Source organism: Sphaeramia orbicularis, chromosome 20 (genome assembly GCF_902148855.1).
Source record: "Sphaeramia orbicularis chromosome 20, fSphaOr1.1, whole genome shotgun sequence".
NCBI lineage: Eukaryota > Metazoa > Chordata > Actinopteri > Kurtiformes > Apogonidae > Sphaeramia > Sphaeramia orbicularis.
The window spans coordinates 5,913,546-5,933,414 of record NC_043976.1 but is presented as its reverse complement, the minus strand read 5'-3'; the positions used below and the strand labels follow the sequence as shown (position 1 = coordinate 5,933,414).

Below are 19,869 nucleotides of genomic sequence, written 5' to 3'. Positions count from 1 at the left end.
TCAGGTGAGTAATCACAGAAAGACTTACGGATTCGTGATAGGCTATGACTGGGGTTTTACAGACTTGATGAAAAATTGGTAATGAAAGTCTCCCGCAGCTTTAAGTACTCAAGTATTAAGGCGAATGCAACAAAATGATGGTGAGACTGGTGTGGAGATGGCGACCATTCTATGAGTTTCATCCAGTTTACATACTGATGAATGGGAACCATTTTACGGATTATGTACAATGATCACTCATTCATCTGAATAACTGAGATCAGGAGGTAATAATTGCAGTGGGTCTAACCATCAGTCCAAAACCAGAATATATAGTATATTTACTAGTTGGCAAACAAAGTATCAAAGCATCATTTTAAGCTTGGACGTAGGCTTGGAGGTTTCAGACCGGGTCAGAGCTCCGGGGTCCTGGGCCCGAGCTCATCTCACCCTACACGCTGCAGTCGATGCACTCAAACTTTGACCTGGAAGTTATTAAGCTGGCAATACTGGAGGCAGCTTCCATTAATGAGTGCAGTAATGCAGTCTGACACTTTTACTGGCACATCAATCTATGAGGCTATGAGTACCAGCAAAAGAGACAGACGGAGGGAGAGAAAAAACACATAAACACCATGCAAATACAGCAGCGTCATCCAAAAATGTTGGTAGAATTACAACTTCTTTTATTGCATCATTCACTTCATTTATTAAATTGCTGTTGTATTAGAGTGTTGTTAAAAACAAACAATGCACAAAGAGGTGGCATGTTAAAGGTGAATGGGACCAGAGGGCAATGCTAATGCTTGTAAAAGACCCAGTGGTGGGCCTGTTGGACAGGCACTGGTGCAGCTGGAATCGGCTTTAATCGCCATCTGAGGTATTCTGAATGAGGCCTGCATGCATCATTGATATCGCAAGTGGCGAGCAAGGGAACGATGTACAAGGTGAAAATGTTTTTACGAGTGAGCAGGAGGGTAGCACAAATGGCCCCACTGGTCCCCTGTACACGTGCCCCACCCCCCCATATCCACGCTCAAACTCTTGCAAACAGGCCCATATGGAAGTCTGCCGGACTGGACCGCTGCAATAAGGCCCGTAAAAAAGCCTCTATTACCACACTCTGCCACCTCCGACACCTACAAGAACACAAGGTTGCAGTCTTGTTCAAACAGCCGCTGCATTCCTCCCGCACTCCCAAAACATATTCAAAATGAACTCCATTTCCTCATCTTAATAAATCACTCCGGCTCTCAAACCTCCTGGTTCTAGACTCTTATTTCCCCCCCCTTTACTGAAAAACTCCTTCTCCCCAGCTAAGATTGATTGCTGTCTTTGCTTGGCCATGTGCTTGTTTATGTGAGATGGTAACCACAGAATGCCTCGTGTCGTCAGTCCAGAGAGGGTCGGGTATTTTTCTCTTTTTCCTCTCGGTTTCTTCTCAAATTCACAGTAGTGTGCAGGCGAGCACTGAGGAAACGGCTATTATCACTTACAGCAGTCGGACTGGGCCATGTGTTGGAGACCAAACAGCACAGGGTGTGAATTTGTCTGTGTGTAAACGCTGCCAGTTTTCAGAAATTGCACTTAAAAGAGCCTTGTTGTCCGCACCTTATATAAGGATGTGGATCAGTCCTGTACCTTCCTGCCTCAGACCTGACAAAATGTAGAAGAACAGCAGCACGATAGGAAACAGGAGTGGTTTTCTCTTAAAAATAGTGCGCTTGTCTATTTCTATTTTTTTCTCCTCTCTTTGCCCCCCCCCTCTCTGTTTCCACCTAATCCGCTTCACTGAGTGAACTCATTGTCCGTTTGTTTTAGAGGAGCGGCCTGCTAAACACATTTGCCTGGAGAAATGAATTTCCAATAGGGTCCAATGCGATTGTAGTGCCTGCCCAGAACGTTAGGCATGCGAGGAATCTCGAGCCCAGATCAAGCGTTGTCTCCTACTGTCCACACACTGCAGAAGCTGCGGTAAAACACTGAAAAGCCCAGCCGCTGCACTTGTAACTCTAAAACTGATTTGGTGTCCAGTCTGTTTGAAGACACTGATGCCAGTCGGTTCAGATTAGGATGATGTAGCACCCGGGTAACAACCACCACAACAAAAGAGACTGACAGTTTTAACAGTCTGAGGGAGTGGGATGTTCATCCAGTGACTTCTTCTACAAATCAGTGTGTATACCGTTCCAAACTATAAAGAAGCCACTGATAAATCAATCTACAGTCAATCTCTCTCCTACTTTTGCTTCTTTCAATCATTTCATCGGTGATGGAAAATCCAGCTGCTCTGTATAAACTGACTTCAGTGTGATGTCCCATATAACAGAGGGTTTAATGTTATGCCAGACTGCAAAGAGGAAGCGCTGGTTAAAAGCCCTAATCGATTCTCTGTGTTCGAATGGCTTTCTCTGGGTTGCCTGTAGTTTTCATAGCATATGTAATTATTTACACACTGTGGTAGATTGATTTATTATTATATAACAAAACACTGAAAAAATTGTCTCTTTTAAATTTCACACTGGTCTAAGGATAAAATAGGCTTTGTAGAGAAGCAAAAGCCAATGTATGGTCAGTGTATTTTTTTTTTTTTTTTTTTTTGTTAGTGAAGATGACATTGACAGGGTTTGGGTATGTACATGGAGTGTCATTTCTGGAATACATGCGTCATTTTCTGATTCTAACACCATCACAGACATTGTTTCATCATTTGTGGTCTGATCTGAGAACAGTGATGACTTTCCTCATTTCTGTGTTTTGTTTCTGTGTTTCCAGGACCCACAGGCATTGGTATGAATGAGCTGAAGAGGAAACTATTGATCTCAGACCCCCAGCACTTCAGTGTAACCATCCCACGTATGTTTTCCTTATCTTTTCCTTGTCTTATCTGTTTAAGGCTATGGTTAAACTACAGGATTGCAGCCTGATATGGTTGACGTAGTCCGCTGGTTTGTATCAGGAGTCAGAATTTGATTATTTTACCTTGTATAGTTTGACCTAGGGAACAACTGGTTCCACATCCAGGATACCTCACAATGTACTGACAGAAATGTCTAACCAGTTTTAGATCTCCACGGCAGGTTTGGACAGTCTGATGCTAACCACAAGTTACACGGAGCAATCTAATGTGCATGGTTGTGAACATGAAGATACCATCAGCATTCTCAGTCCTTTTTATGCTTTTCCCATAAGAAGACAGCCGGTATCAAACGCTATAGTAGCTTTAATGTGAGATCTTTGTCAATGTTTTTAAGTACGTGAGTACTGTGAACTGTACCTATACTTATTATAAAATAATTGTATGGAAGTGGCAGTCTGAACTGAAATGCCGTATTACAGCGCTTTACACAACTGCAAAATCTAAAATTCAGCACTTTTATTCTTACCTTGACAGAACATAAATTCACTTCTAGCATTATGCATTTACATTCTTGTTTGTTTTTTATTACAGTTGATTGATATCACCTTCCTCATAATTACACAATATACCTCATTAAAGACAGCAACATTTGTTGGGGAGCGTGTACTCTGTTTTGTTACTCGGCCACAAAAAGGCACAGGTTTGGAAGTTTGCAATCACCTAATCTGACTGTAGTTTGACTTAACTTCTTTGCACGTGTTTTATTCCTGCTAGAAAACTGTTTTAGAAAGTTTTGGCTCATGAAATTCCGCATAAAATAAAATGTACAAATCCTATATTTAAATAAGACTTGTGTCATGATGGTTTAATGCATGAATTATTGCAAGATGCATCATGTTTTCCTGTCGCTCACCATGAACTGATGATCAAGTCGTGGTGCCTTCATGTGACACTTATTTCTTGATAAAGTTCAGTAATTAGCATTTAATGTATTTTATTTACACTTGTCCATTCTGTGGGTAGGTTTGTGGTGCTACTTTAAGGATTTGCAGCAACATGTAAACTTTTCCTCTAATGACATGTCAGATACTACAGTTTAAGAGAGAGACTGATCCAAAGCCGTAAACTGAACTTTTGTGGTGTCCAGCTAATTTTGTGGTCTATTTATCATTTAATAAATTAATGTATAATTGATGATCAAATAAGTAAAGCCACAGTAACATGATCATCAGTTCATGCTGAGCAACAGGAATTTATGATACATCTTGCATTTACCGTTAATCATGCATTTCATGTACTGAATCATCATAAGTCATACATTACTGAGGATACGAGCTATGATTTGCATTCTTATCATAAAGCTTTACCAACTGCCATTGTGTGGCTTTGTCTTCAAATCTTTATCTTAATGTCTTTATTAAAATGCACATTTCTTCATTGAAATACTGTATGTACAGACTCTTGTCTATATTTTCTTTTATTTTCTGCAGAAGAATGCCACATATTCAGCCAAAGATCAGGAAGTTTTTTTTCTTCATCCTATATCATAAGAGGACATTGCCAGAGTCCTCATGTAATATAAGTGAGGTCTCAGAATTTCTGTAATTGCCAGCACAACAATGTCAACATTCTCAGATAAAAGGCTGAGATACAAATAAACTAAATAGAAAAAAAGTTGTAGAGTAAACGTTCAGTTTTTCATGATGTACCTGTTGCTAAGCAGCTGTTCTGTGCAGAATGGGCCCTTCCTAAACCCTAACTAACTGACTTCCAGCTGTGGTGTTATGGGGATAAGCTGACTCCCCGTCTCTTCCTCTGTATCCATTCGCTCCCTCTTGTACATCTGTCGACCGAGACTATCACACTGGAAATACATTCTGAAAGAAACTGTTAAGCACATAAGATACCAGATCAGATTCTGACAGTGCACTGGTGCACCCTGTGAATTTCTTTTAAAGCAACAAATCAAAATAATCACTTTAGTTGAAGGATGTATAACTTACTCACTCTGGTCTAGTTTTTACAGTGTATGTGCTGCGTGAGCGATGGTCCAGTGTAACACTCCCACAGTGCTGGAGACTGTGTGGTCAGCCGTTCCTCCCTGGTAGATGGTCCTGTCCAGGCCTAGGCGGTTAGTTCTCCTCCTGTGTAATTGTCAGCTTTTCACAGCCTCCCTGACACACTCCGAGTGATGAAACCAAGTTTTTCTGCCTCCTGAAGACATGCCATTCCACTGCTTCATCAATTGGAACCGGTGCCTTTTCGCTCTCCTTGCTTTATTCTTTTTTCAGTTTCTCTCTATTTACTGTGTATTTCTCCATCTTATAAGGACCAAAAGACAGTTTGCCATAATTCTGAACTCCGTCCAGCTCTGCAAACAACTGCCTCTCCAAAATTTGCTTTTTATTTTTTTCACATTCTGAAGCCAACATGTTGAGACAAATAAATCTTTTGATTTATACATTAAAGCTGGGCAGTGGCACTAGTAATTGCAGAGTTGCCATCTGGGGCTTGGAGGAAAACTGCAACAAGAGTTTAAGGAAATTTTCAGGCCACTGATATTAATTGCCGTGTTTGTTACATGCCATGTGGCATAATGGATGTGTCCCAGTCAAAGTCTGACACTTGAAAATGTCCCTGGTATTAAAAACCCATCGGTGGGGACTTTCTTTTTTTTCCACAAGGCCTGTTAATTGTTCTCAAATGTGACCTGCGATGCTGTGTTTAATAGAGCCCAGACAGCCCTGATTCTGACCCATATAGAAGACGTATGGCACAAGTCCTGGCTCTCATTGGGAGGAAAAGAGACTCGGAAAGTATCTCGTCTCACTCTTCTTTTTTTAACATTTGATTACTGCCAATGGACACATGGATGTGTTTAACACTTGCTGTTGTCTTGGATTAAGCCTGAGAGCGTTACCTTTTTCTTTTTTTTTCTTTTTTTTTTGTTAATTTGAAAAACGGAGCTTTTGGAGACCACCGACTTGTGGTGGCCCTGGTTGAGTTTTGGTTTTTTTTGTTTTTTTCACTTGTCGCTGTAAAATGTAAACCAGCCGTCTAAGAAACACAAAGAACATTTGCAGTAAGCCATTAGAATCGGGGGGGTTAAACATGTTGAGTCCGGTCCAGCTTACTGAAATTTTCCATGATTTGGGAATGAACGGATGCACATTCTTTTGTTGCACTGTAATTATTTTCTGTACCACAAAGCAGATGCCAAAATAATGCATGGTCGATGGTGTGGGTCTGACTACCAGGAGGCTGCTTGGCACCATGTCATACACATTTCTGAATGGAAGGCATAAGTATATGTTATCTTATGACAAGGCTGTTCTGGCCTTTCCCTCGTGTTTTTCCTACTGTTGTCTGGGGATGATGACAGAAAGTCATTGATCTTCTTCAGTGTCTTCTTCCACCATGCTCAGATTTATGGCTGTCTCTCCTTCTCAAGCGAGTGACACGTTGTATAAATCACACCATCGGTTTTCCATGAACCCTGTAGAATCTGAGTCTGGAGCAAATGAAAGAAAGGCATCTGTCCACGACGAGGGCAAGGCCTCAACACATGCTGATGAAAATGAGCAGCTCAGAGGAGGAGAGGGAAGCAGTACTTGGCAGTTTGTGTTTGCAGGTGATAAAAGTTTCATAGTTTGTTTTGGAGCTGCCTGGGAGCATCTTGACGGGTGTACACCTCTGCCCTCTGACCTTTCAAAGCACTCCCTGACCTTTCCGGGTCCACCAAGCGCTGCCTGCTCACGTTCCTCCCACGTGCCACCTCCACTGTTCATTTTACAACAGGGCTATAGGTTTATAGCCAAGTAAACATAGGGACTTGATGTTAATGAGAGTTCCCAAACTCAATTACCCCACAGCAGCTAACATGACGGCTAATGCCATAGCTACTGTTTCTACATGCATTGCAGCCACATTACAAGAGACAAATTTAATAAGGCACAGTAAACCTCTACTGAATTTCAGTTAAGTGTCTGAGTTTAGTGCGGCAGCGCTACAGGTTGTGTATTTTATAGTACTATTACACAATAATATATACAAGGGTTGGCATGGTGTCTCAGACTTGCAGTGATGTTAATAGGGGCTCAGTTCAGATGGTTTCTGCCCCAACAGTGAGTCAGACAGTGGGTTTGAGGTAATCACTCCTTTCTTTCTGCTCACCCTCTCTCTCTTCTTTCTGTCTCTCTCACTCTCTCTCACCCGCTCTTTCTCTCTCTTTCTCTTTGTCTCTCTCTCTCTTGTCTCTCGCTCTCTCGCTCTCTCTCTCTCTCTCTCTCTGTCTCGCTCTCTCTCTCTCCGCTCTCTCTCTCTCTCTCTCTCTCTCTCTCTCTCTCTCTCTCTCTCTCTCTCTCTCTCTCTCTCTCTCTCTCTCTCACAGACACAACTCGGGCCAAGAAGAACCAGGAGAACGATGGCGTTGAATACCACTTCATCGCCAAACATCTTTTTGAGACGGATATCCACAACAACAAGTAGGGAACTGCTGGTGCTGTCAGGAACACAGACGTAGAACACAGACAGGCACAGTCATCTGTTTTTAACTTTATATCCTTTCCCCTTTAAACAGTAGCTACAGACACGATCTGCATTTATAACTTGTGTCTGCTTATTTTGTGAGGAGCACACAGAAGATTGCATAACAAAGACATCCTTACCTCACCAAATGCTTTTTACCATTTGAGTCGGAAAAAACCATAAAAGTATCTCAAATGGAGAACTTGGAAACATGATGCAGTATCACAGTCTGTTTAGGGCAACATCACACTGGGTTTCTGCTCATTCAAAATTAATTCCACATCTTAGAGTTACAAACTTATTGCTACTTTCCTTAAGGTTTGTTTATTTCAACCTCAATTAAAAATATATTTTTTGGGGGAAAAATAGTATCGGTTCACAGTAACAAAAAGACAAAACCAAACTAACATGGAAGCAATAAGCACTAATGCAAAGTATTCAGCCTGGTCAGAATTTATCAGAGCACAACCAGCTGCTGTGATATAATGTGATTGTGGGCTAATGTGGCGTCAACTTCTTGAAGTAATAACTAAAAAAAAAATTCTGTTACTTTCATGCAGTGCATGCATACTCAATGAAATGTTGCTCATTTTCTTATGCAAGAAAACAAGTTAAATCTGGAACTTTGGGTAGTAAGACATGAGAAGTCACAAATATAAAAGCTTCTGTAAAAGGCCACCAAATACATCTGATTTAACTCAGTACTCACCTCATCAGGCTGGTCCTAGTGCATCTAACTCTGGTCTAGGTCAGGTCTAAAAAAGCCTAAAATATAACTTATGACATACAGAAACCTTGGTTAAACTACACTCTCATAACGATCATACTATTTGGAAAATGTATAATTTACCCAAAAATATCTGACACATCTGACACTGACATGTCTGACACGTGTCTATATTTTTTCCAGTTTTTTTTTTTTATTCTTTTTTTGAATCAGTAGTGCAAATCATTAATAAAACCACAAAAAAAAAATAAATAAACAGACTGTCTCAATAATCAACTTAGACTTAGCCTTATCGGCTCAGGACTATATGTTGCACTTCCTTAAATATTTTCAAAGTGTACGTAATCTTTCTTAGCATGTTAACATAATAATCCGCAGCAACAGAGCACTCTTTGACTATGTTAGAAAGTGCTTCATAAAGGCATTGAAATGAAACAGACAAGTTATAAAATCATCAGCTTTTAGTAGCAAACAATTTGGTTTGTAGAGCCCCATAAAAGCAAATAAAACACAGTTGAATCTCCAGTACCAGTGCTGTTGTTTGAGCCACTAGAGGCACTGTGGTTGTCTGAGTGAACCCACACTTGCAGCCACAGTTCAGATGGAGCCTCCCCACTGTCGTCTATGCGTGTCTGTAACTGAGTGTGAGCCGGTGTTGACAGGGCTGGGCTCTGTGTTGGTAAAGAGCTCTAGACACTGGCCCTGAGGCCTCCTGTTTCTGCTTCCTGCTTTTCCTGAGGCACTCTCCTACAAGTACAGCCACACCACGGGCCCGCCTCAACATTTTGTGGCCAACAAATTGAAATGCAAGTTGTAATAGTCATACGAATGATTGATGCCTTTCTGCTGGTCTCACACGAGCTGGAAGAGGGGGGTGAAGATATACTGTTGGGCGCAGATGCAAAATATTTACCCACGCAAACACACACACAGACATACAACAGAGGGAAGCCTGAGGCAGCAAGTGCGTATAGAGTGTCAGAGCATGCAGAAAGCAGAAAGGAAGGGGGGCTGTATATTTAGGCTGTGTTGTGGTGTAGGTCGAGGCATGCAATGTTTTTCAGGGAGTCGCAGGGGTGAGTGACTGAGCTGTGATGTGGGGTGGATGCGTGGGACACTGCACTCCGAAATTACAAGGCAGCAAAGTAGATGAGGAGTGAGATGAACTTGTTTGCGTTATGCCTCATTGCATTCAGCAGAAACAATGTGCTCTGTGCACAAACGTTAAATAAAAGGTCTGCTGGAATTGGAGCCACAACAACGTGTGTTTAGTATGAACAACTTTCCCAAGGGAAGCCCTGTTCTGTGTCAAAATGGCATCAATCCATCTGCCTATATAGCTTATCCTCCACTGGTCTGCCTCACTGTGATTTATGTGCCCTCTCCTCTGATAGCAAATAATGCAGAATGCTGCAAGGTATCGACTTTTAACCTTTCAACATTCACAGGATCACCCATCTCGAGTATTTCAGCCACATTTGAGACATGATGGAGCTGATGAACTTAGATCAATATATTTCATCAACATGCTAAATCCAGGAAGTAGAAGTTGTTCCATTTCTGACACATGTACACTATTTCTGATTTATGCATTTTGCCCTATTCTTCCATCATAAGCTTAATCATATAATTAAGTTGACCACCCATCATCAAATCCAAAGTCAGTGGAGCATGATCTGAAATAACGATAGCATTGTGGACGCAAGAGCGAATATATGGTATGAACCTGCTATCAAGCAAGAAATAATCAATACCAGTGTATGTGTGATGGACTGGGGGAAAAAAGTATATTCTCTACATGTGGGATTGAAAAAACACCAAGTATCTATGATAGCAAAGTCTTTAAGAAAAGCTTTAAAACTTTAGCAGAACTAGACTGTTTACTGTGTATTAGAGGAGCAATTGAACTGACCAAGCCAACAGTTAAAATCACCCCCAAGTATTAGGTGGCGGACTACTATGATTAAATTGTTGTGACATTGGGGTAAATAAAAATAAATGCATGGGACCCTTTAAATGACATCTGAGGACCAAGTACAAAGCTTAAAACAAAACACAAAAACAAAAGTACAAATAAACTTACCCCAAACTGCCGACGCATCTTCCCAAACAAGGTGCCACACCCACTCCATTCAAACCACAAGGTACCTTTTACCTAACCTTAGAAGTCCCAGCAGCAATCAGAGCTTCTTTTAGCTCAAAACAGCAACAAAACATATATAGGATACAATTTACTGCCATTGTTAAAAAAAAAAAAAAATCTACACCATAAGATAAAACAAAATAAAATAAACCAAAATATCAATTATAAGGTATAATCTTGATATCAGTTTACCGGTGTTAATAAGATGATAATAATAATAATAATAACAATAATAACAATAATATTATTAGTAGCATACAACAAGGCAGTGAAACAAGCACGAAACATATATTTTGCTAATATCATTTCTTCCCATAAAAATAATCCCAAACTCCTTTTTTCCACAACTGACCATTTAATCAACCCGGATATCAACAGACACTCTGCCACAACTGACTCCTTGTGTGAAAGTTTTGCAGACCACTTCAGTAGCAAAATCGATTTATTAGATCCAGCATTTTACCTGTCCAGGAGACCATTTTTAATAAGACTGAGGGTCTATTTTTACCTGAAGAAACACTGGACAGTCCTGATTGTTGCTAAGACACTTGGTAGAGTTTTTCCCAAGTAAACCCAACCAACTGCCTTTTAGACCCAATTCCCACATCACTTTTTATGTTATTTTATGGATCCTTTGAAGGCGAGCTTTTAAACATTGTTAATTGCTCTCATCAGATGGACACCTTTCCCACTGCCTTTAGAACGGCAGTGGTGAGGCCCCTTCTGAAGAAGAGCAATTTGAACCCTGACACTTTTAATAACTACAGACCCATATCCAACTTAAGTTTTTTAAGTAAAATTTTAGAGAACATTGTTTTTAATCAATTGAATGACTTTTTAAATAAAAATACCATTTCAGAGAAATATCAATCTGGTTTTAGGATTAATCACAGTACAGAGATAGCTCTCTTAAAGATCGTCAGTGATCTCGGTGCAACTTGGACTCACACAGATCTCATCCTGGTGCTCTGGATCTGAGCACTGCTTTTGATACAGTAGATCACCCAATTCTTTTAAATAGACTGAGACACCTGTTGGGCCTCTCTGGTACTGTTTGTAATTGGTTTTCAATCCTATCTCACAGATTGGAAATTTTTGGTAGTTTGACCATGCTCTTCAGCGATCCATGAAATTAGATGTGGGTGTGCCCAAAGGCTCAATCTTAGGCCCCATACTTTTAACCTATATATACTTCCCACTTGGGTTTATCATCAGGAGACATGGTATCAACTGCACCAGCTATGCTGATGTCACACAGCTGTACATTGCCATGTCTCCTGAAGACACTCAGCCATTTGATGCCCTTTTTACCAGTATTTTAGGTATTAAACCTGGATGGCAGAAAACTTCTTGCAGCTCAACCAGGGCAAAACTGAAGTTTTAGTTAGCGGTCTACCTGGGCGTTATCTTTGACTCTGAGCTCACTTTATCTCACATATTAGATCCATCGTAAAAACAGGTTTTTTTATCACCTTAAGAATATAGCCAGAGTCTGTCCAGTTCTCTCTTGAGCCAACACGGAGATGCATGCTTTTATTTCCAGTAGAATTGAACTACTGTAAGGCCCTGCTTTCTGGTCTTCCCAAAGATAGAATTTCACAACTTCAACCTCTCCAGATCTCAGCCACTCGAGTGCTGACGAAGACCTTTTAATAGTTTTTAAATGTCTTAATGGTCTCGCTCCTTCTTATCTTTAGATCTGCTTTTACCATGTGAACCCTCACAGACCCTGAGGTCCTCTGGCACTGGCCTTTTACTTGTTCCAAAGCTAACACAAAAACTCATGGCAAGACAGCTTTTCAGCATTATGCTCCTCGCCTATGGAACAGCCTCCCAGGGAACCTCAGGGCCACAGAGAATGTAGACATTTTTAAAACCAGGCTCAAGACCCACCTCTTTAATTTGGCTTTTAACCTAATGCCCCTTCTATCTTATATCTGAACTTTCCACTTCTCTTTGTTGTTTAATGTGACTTTTAACCAAAGCTTCTGTTCTATCCTTTTAATGTTTATAGTTATATTATAATTTATATATTTATGTCTTATATTTGGATTCTTTAACCAATGCCTCTGTTTTATCATTTAAGGTTTAATATTTATATTATATTACATGCATTCTTATATTTAGATTCTTTAAATCAATGCTTTTGTTTTTTTTATCTTTTTAATGTTTCTTATCTATAGTCTTCAGTGTTTCATCCGAGGGAGCTCTCCGCACCGGGGGGCAGCGATGGACTCTGGTGGCTGTGGCGCCTTCCTTCCCTGGAGTCCTGCTCCTTTCTGGTGGGTGGGGGTACCTGCCGCCACGATGTGGTGTCAGTTTGGCCCTCTCTCAGTGGTCAGGATGTGGCACTGTGTCACTGGCGCCAGGTTGCCGAGGTCGGTGGCTGCCTCCTGGTGCAGATGGCTCCCTGAGACAGCACCTCCTCCTCCTCTTTTACTTTCTGGTCCTCCTCGTGCTCAGTCAGTCTTTTTTAATTGTATGTGTGCTTGTGTGTGTGGTGTGTGTGTGTGTGTGGGGGTGGGGGGGGGGGGGGGGGGGTTGATTTTAAACTTATATGTAAAGCACTTTGGGCTACATCCTCAATGTATGAAACGTGCTGTATAAAGATTGATTGATTGATTGTAATAATAATGACAATAACAATAATAATAATAACAATAATAATAACGATGAAGAAGGGAAAGAGAAGAGAAAAAAATGTAAAAATAAATAAATAAATAAAATGGAACCAAACACACACGCACACACACACACACACAGATATATATATAGATATAATATATACACACATATGTATGTGTGTGTGTGTGTATATACATATATAATATAATAGGATTATAGATATCAGTCCTAATATTCTGTGGCAAAGTAAAGTCTTGCCTATTTTTTCTCTCTCTCTCTCTCTCTTCCAGGAGGATAGGATAGGTGGCTTGCTTGTGTTGTTTTGTGCATGTGTTGGTTGCCAACCCCCACTCCAACAGTGAGTGAAATGTACATGAAAAGTGTTTAAAAGGTTAAACACAGATTTCTGTAAGCTCGTTAAATGAATTCCCATAACCAATCAGAGTTTGGAGGGCCTTAATCCCCCACATTAAAAACAAAAAACCCCTGAGTAAAACATTCTTACATGGGCAATTACCATAAAACCTGTGATATACATGGCAATCAGTCACACCGTGGCAGTCTGACACTCATTGTGGACAGACTGGAGCGTACTCTTATTAGGTCCAAATTCTTTCCATGTCGTTACTCCACTCAGTTGCCTTTTTTCCCTCCTTGTTTTCAGCTACAAATACAGTGTTTTGCTTTTTTCTGTCACAATGACAGCTGATTGCTGTGAAAAGAGCAAGATTATCTTATGTGGAAGTGTTTGTTTGCTTGCTTGGCTAAACCCCCTCCTGGATTAAAGGGGGACACTTTTGGCGTTCAGGGATATTGTGGTCTCTCTGGAACAACAGGTGTTACTGATTGAAATGTAGGAGATTATATAAAACACACTCAGCCAAAATGTCTGGTTTTTAAGTTGTGCTAAAAAAATGCTATCTTCAGATCTGTCAGCGTTGAAAGAATAATCCTCCTGTCTCTGTGGATTTGTTGGGTTTTTATATATCATTATTTCTCAGATGGATCCTTGGAGTGTGCTGACACAGATTACAACAAGATCTCAATGTTACTCCCAGGGGACATTAGTCTTACATTAGACATAATCCCTGCACAAACTATCACAGAGGTGTTTTCTTTTGCTCAGGTATCTTCTCATCTCAGTCTCTCTCCATCCCACCTCTCAGGTTCATCGAGTATGGCGAGTACAAAGGGAATTATTAATGGGACAAGTCTGGATTCTGTACTCTCCGTTCTCTCTAAGCACAAAGTGTGCTTATTGGATTGTCCAGCCCATGTGAGTAACACAAACCCATCCCTGCATCCCAATCTTCCTCACCATCCCTTATTTTGGCTGCATTTTCATCTTCAGCACCTCTACCCCCAGCTATCTCAAGCATCTCTCTTCTTCTCAAGCCTTGGCTGCTTACTGGGTTACCAAAGTGACTTTTAAAGGGTGTCATTTTGAGGGAGCAATTACTGCTAATTTCCTCTATTTGAAGATTTCCTCTTTGGCTTGTGTATCTGGGTGGTGGCGATCAGACATACCGCACAAATGGCCAGTTTGTCACTGAAGCCCGACAAAACACCCCGAGCACGATTCCCATTATCCAGGGTCAGGCTTGTATCGGCCAGCCTCTAGCCCCGCAAGCTCTTCTCTGTTTGTTTTTACTCAGTGGATAATGACACACAGGCACAAATATGCCATTATATAGATTACCCTGGCATGTTTTCAAAACCACCCGGGCCTGAGTGGCAATGAAAGTCAGTCCCAGATCCCTTGGCTAAAGGACTGTGAGAGAAAGCTTGAGTGGATACATGTATATTACAACCTGTATATAAAAATTGGAAATTGGAAGCCTTCGTGATGTCACCCATTGGTTTGTGCACTGCTGTTTTGATGTCTCGAATCTTGCCATCTTGGTTTTCTTCTTTGAAAACAGAAGCGATACGTGGAAGAGAATGTGGAGCTGTGTGAAGCTCCCCAAGCTAATCTGAACACCACAAACTGACTAACACTGACTGCCCATTTTGTCCAAATATAGTCACTTCATTGTCCAAAAAGCCATCATGGCAACAGCCAAGAGGCAAACTACTGTCCTCAAAACACCACTTTACTAAACACTGAGTGATTTCAAATCCTCTGTCCACATCTTATATGCAGTACACAAAGTATTAAAAAAAAAAGCTTCAGTTTCACCCCTTTAATTCTTTGATGTAATTCAGTGACAAATTAATCCTAACTTTAGGTAATGTAGCTGAGGTATACTAACAGGTTACATATTATAATTAAGTAAAATACATGACAGGTTCCTATGATGGTCTTGTTAATGTCACTTTTCAGCTGCAACTACAGTCTGTCAGGAAAACTAAACAATATTGAATGAACAGATGCTTGTGTCCAACTCAATAAACTCAATGTCATTCAAAGAAGCCACTCCTTTAATAATTCATAACTTTAAGCCTTAATATCATTTAATCAGGTGAGTTATGTAACAACTCACTATGTGAATATGTAAATTTACTATAGAAACCAAAATTGCCATTTGTTTTGCTATAAACCTGCTGTAAAATTGGGCATTTTAACATGGACATCAATGGAGGCCATGAGAGGAACTACAGGTTTTGCTTATGTGTCGGCTTCATCTTTCAGTCCCAGAGGTTACCTCTAGGTGTGCATTCATATATGTTTTTTATTTGTTTGTATTTGGCATCCATACATGTTTTTTTTCATCCAGTCCTCCTCCCCCACCTCCTCTCTGAGCTCACACTCCACCATAACTTATGGCAGACGGATGCCATGTGCTCCCACATGCTGGCTCGATGAGCTGCTGATGAAAGCTGCACTCAATGCCTCCAGTGGTTCCTCTCCTTCTTCTCCTTTGGGTCTCTAATCCCTTGTCCTATCAGTTGTGGGTTGAACCCACTGTCTTTTAGCACAGAAAAGAACCGTCATCCCAACGCCAGCTCCAGAGGAGGGCCCACAGCCCGACGCCACCACTAACCACCTCTGACCTCCCTTCCACCTCTTAAGGACTGGATTACTGTTGTTTCAAGCAACTGTCATCAAAGAAAAAAAGCTGAAAAATGTGACTTTGCTATAATATGCACATACATCCACCCATACACTTCAGCTGCAAAACATCATGGTTTCATGACCTTTTAAGTATGCCAAAGGATCCTCATGAAACATGAGAGTAATGTAACATATATACTACTGCAACATGTATGGACAATGGGCAAATGTCACATTTAGTGTATTTGGTGCAAAGATCTAAGAAAGTCTGCAGAACAGTGTGGAAAAAAAAGTTGTGTATAAAGTCCAAACACCAGTATTGATTCATCCTCGGATTATTTCTCAAATTATTTTTAATGACCATTAAATATTTAGAGACTCCAAAAATATGGGACACGTACTGCTGTTTGTCTAATTGACTAACAGCTTCAAAGCAAACTAAACTCAGATTCTGACATTTTCACTTTCATTCAGAAATGTACACTACCAGTCAAAAACCTTTGTTTTCTCTTATATAATGACCTGGTTGACTTCTTTATGAATCATCTCATTCTTACATTATGACCAGAGGTTAGGTTTAAGTTATGTTATCAAAAACAATGAATTTCGGTTTCCAGTGTTAAAAAATGTAAGTATTTCTGCCACAGTGTGAGTAAATGAGAGCTTGAAATTTGATGGAAACAGTGTCTGTGTCTTGCATTGCACAAAGTCATATATTAAAGCTATACCTACCGATGTGGCATTTCTCACAGCTCTTAGTAAAAATCTGAACATGATCAACTCGCCTCCCTCCAAAGCCCCGCCCGCTTCTCCCTGCCTGAGTTCTGATGCTCTCCTCCTGTCACCTGATGCGTGCGGTGGAAGCGGAGGTGGAGGCAGAGGTCCAGTCCACTTTGGCGTGTCCACCGATCCCTCCTTCAGCAATCAGATACATCATCCACCTGCTGGGCTCCTGTTCATCAGTAGATCCTGTATTTAAGGGTCTGATCTGTGCAGCACGGGGTCAGTGTCTTCACTGCACCTCATCACCTGGGCAATGAGGTGCCCAGTAATATATATAATATATATAAATATATATTATTATAATATTATATTATAGATTCTAAAATATATATATATATATATATATATATATATATATATATATATATATATATATATATATATATATATAATAGTTATAATTCATTTATCATCCTACATCATCCTACATTGTGTGACACCAAGTTCATGTGCCTGTATGAGTCCCAGGGTCATAAAAGCTGAGCTTTGGGCAGACCTGTCTGTCCAGTACACCTGACTCCTGGACTGTATCTCCATCCTTCATTCACCGGACTCCTGTTTGTTCCCCTTGGTTGTTGTTTCTGTTAATAAATTTGTTTTTTCCCCTCAACATGTGCATTTGAGTCCTATCCATTCAAATCCCCAGACAGGAGACTGGTCAGTGCCAAGAGGAGCAGCGCAAGTGAAGCATCAGATTCAGAGGTACACATATCAGATGCGGGACGGTGGTAATGGATCGGATGCGGGACAGTGGTAAAGGTTGATTGACAGGAGGCTCAGCCAGGGTCGGCCAATTATTTCATTCGGACCAAATAAAATGATTGGTCAGAATTTTATCAGAAATATGAGCAATATATGAGAATTAAACATTTTTGAGTTTCAATACCTGGTGGATTTCTTTTACATTTTAGTTTGACACATGCTTATTAGGAGCATTTTAAGATGACAAAAGTGTAAAAATGCCACATCATACGGTATAGCTTTAACATCATACTGATGAGAAGAAGAAATGAACCAAATGTGGAGGTCATTATAATTCTTATAATGTAAGACTTTCTTTTCCTGTAAATGAAGGTGTTCTTTCCCAGGAAACTGAGGTGTGTGAGAACTAGTGAACGGTGGTTTGTATATATTTTTAGATTAAAGTCCTCTGCAGACATGTCAATTCACTATGCAGTTACATTTGTCTTTTCTTCCTGTTTCTAGTTTCCCTGTTTTTGTCTGGTTTTCATTTATTCTTTGCTTTTACATTCATATTTATTCCTCTTTTCTGGCTCTTTAGACAATCAAACCTTGCGTACAGCTGAGTTCAAGCCCTTCGTTGTGTTTGTGAAACCACCATCAATTGAGAGACTGAGGGAAAACGAGGAAAAATGCCAAAATCATATCAGGCAAGGACGACAAGGGAACAGCCAAGCCCTTTACGGTGAGTGTCTGGAGCTGTGAGAGGGCTTATGTCTCACACAGGATCACTGATCAACATCACTTATTATTTAGAGATTAGTCTTGTCTGCATTGATTTAGAAAATGGCCGGAAATTGTATTATATTTATCCAAACTTGTTCTTTTCAATCCAATTCAATCCAATTTATTTATATAGTGCCAAATCATAAAAGTCATCTCATGATACTTTACATATTGAGCAGTCAAAACCAGACTCTCGAGCCTTTAACTTGATCGAAGTAGTTGTTATTGCTATTGAAATAAAATTAGACTAGATGAAAGTTTAACGATCTCAATGAAGTAATTAAGTAATTTTTGCAGAAAATAACAGGATACAGAGTGTACCTTTAGTAACAGTCAGAGGACAGAATAAACATGTAGGGACAAAGTTCATTTACAGCACAAAGATTATCCAAACACTAAAATGGTCTAATTTCAAACAGCAGCCACATCAGGCTTACAATAGGCTACTGAAATGTAATAATGAATGTCATACTGCTGTTTTCAAGTCATATAAGGTGGGGGATTTTATTTATTGTTATAATTTGACAGTTTCCCTATTACTGATCAGAGACTGAAAAAACAGGGTAGGTAAAATTCAGAGGAACCCTGATAAAACAACATATTTGATAGAACATTAGCCACTGATAGACAGCAGTGAACATCAACCACTTCCTGCTGATATATCAGTGTGTTGCATGATACGATGGGAACGACACACTATCAGTGGTAATGCACATGTATTGAAAGGTGGGGTACGAGATCTTAGAAAAACGGTTCGAGCAAGCTTCATTTTGAAATTACTCAATTCAAAAGTCCAAACCCCTTTCTTCAGACATTTCCTCTGAAGGCCACGCACAATGCTTGTTCCCGAGGGTTCACAAGCACTGCACAGCAACAATTTCGCTGGCTGAGGCTTTGGCTCCAGCCCCATAACAGCCCTGGCTCAGGCTACGGCCCGGTTACAGCTATGGCCCCCAGCTCCGGCTCCAGCTCCAGCTCAGAGCCCGGCCCAGCTCCAGCTCCGACCCCAGCTGAGGCGCGGGCTCCGATGCTGGCTACGGCTCCGGCCCGGCCCCAGCCCTGGCTCCAGCTGAGGCGCGGGCTCCGATGCTGGCTACGGCTCCGGCCCGGCCCCAGCTCCGGCTCCAGCTGAGGCGCGGGCTCCGATGCTGGCTACGGCTACGGCACCGGCCCCAGCCCTGGCTCCAGCCCCATACGGCCCTGGCTTGTGCACCGACGCCCACTAAAGCCCCAGCTCAGGCTCCAACCCTGGCTGAGGCTCCGGCCCCGTACGGCCCCGGCTCAGGCTCCCACACCGACTACGGCTTCAGCTTGCAGATCTGTGTACCTCATTCAATCTCCTCCAACACCCCCGCTCTTACAGAACAGCCCCAGTTCATACCTATCTGACTAATGTTACATTTCCTAGTGATTTATGTTAGTGACAAACAGTTTGCTGGTGAACTTTCCATCCTAGTATAGCTAATATAGCCAAGCTCTGGCTCTGGCTTCGCTTCCTGTACAAGCGCTCCAAGCCTCTGAGAACGCACAATTCATTCAAGAAGGGGTGGGGGGGGCAAATGGCAGTTGAGTTTGATAGACATATCACCATTCAATCACCGTTTAATCGCTCAAAATGATTGGATGGTGTTTTTTCAGTCCTGTCCATTCCACAGGTGACTAATTTTTTTAAATTTTTGTGTTAGAGCATTTAATTATTCATTCATTCATTCATTTTCTGAACCCGCTTTATCCTCACTGGGGTCACGGGGGTCGCTTGGGGC

General features: G+C 41.0%; 1 long non-coding RNA gene across 1 annotated transcript; it reads left to right on the top strand.

Annotated features, from left to right (window-relative positions):
* Positions 1-2,703: 2,703 nt before the first annotated feature.
* LOC115411001 (uncharacterized) lies at positions 2,704-14,100 on the top strand. Its single transcript, XR_003934164.1, has 3 exons — positions 2,704-2,835; positions 7,230-7,323; positions 14,028-14,100. It is a non-coding gene; the product is annotated as an uncharacterized LOC115411001 (long non-coding RNA).
* The last annotated feature ends 5,769 nt before the right edge of the window (positions 14,101-19,869 follow it).